Genomic DNA, 335 nt, shown 5'->3' on the forward strand with positions numbered 1-335 from the left:
CTTTATTGCATTCTTTCACTGGTGGCTTTTTCTTTTCGTGATGTGAGTTTCTTTGTGGTTTACCATTCATGTCCTGTATCCACTCACTATGTATGTCTCTTTCTTTGTCTCTTCCTTCTTGTTTCTCTTTTCCACACTCCCTGTGAAGACCTGTGAACTCAAGTGACGAGAACAACAACAAGAAGAAGAGTGACGATGACCGTTATGATGATGATGCGCCGTGTGATGTGTGTGTTGGCTGTTGTGCTCTGCTGTGTGGGTGTGGTAACTGAAGCTGCTCAAACACATATCAGTAGAATGGTAGAGAAAGCAGATACGCTGGCTAAGGAGACTTT

Source organism: Trypanosoma theileri (genome assembly GCF_002087225.1).
Source record: "Trypanosoma theileri isolate Edinburgh chromosome Unknown TM35_Tth_153_V1, whole genome shotgun sequence".
In the NCBI taxonomy this organism is placed as follows: Eukaryota; Euglenozoa; class Kinetoplastea; order Trypanosomatida; family Trypanosomatidae; genus Trypanosoma; species Trypanosoma theileri.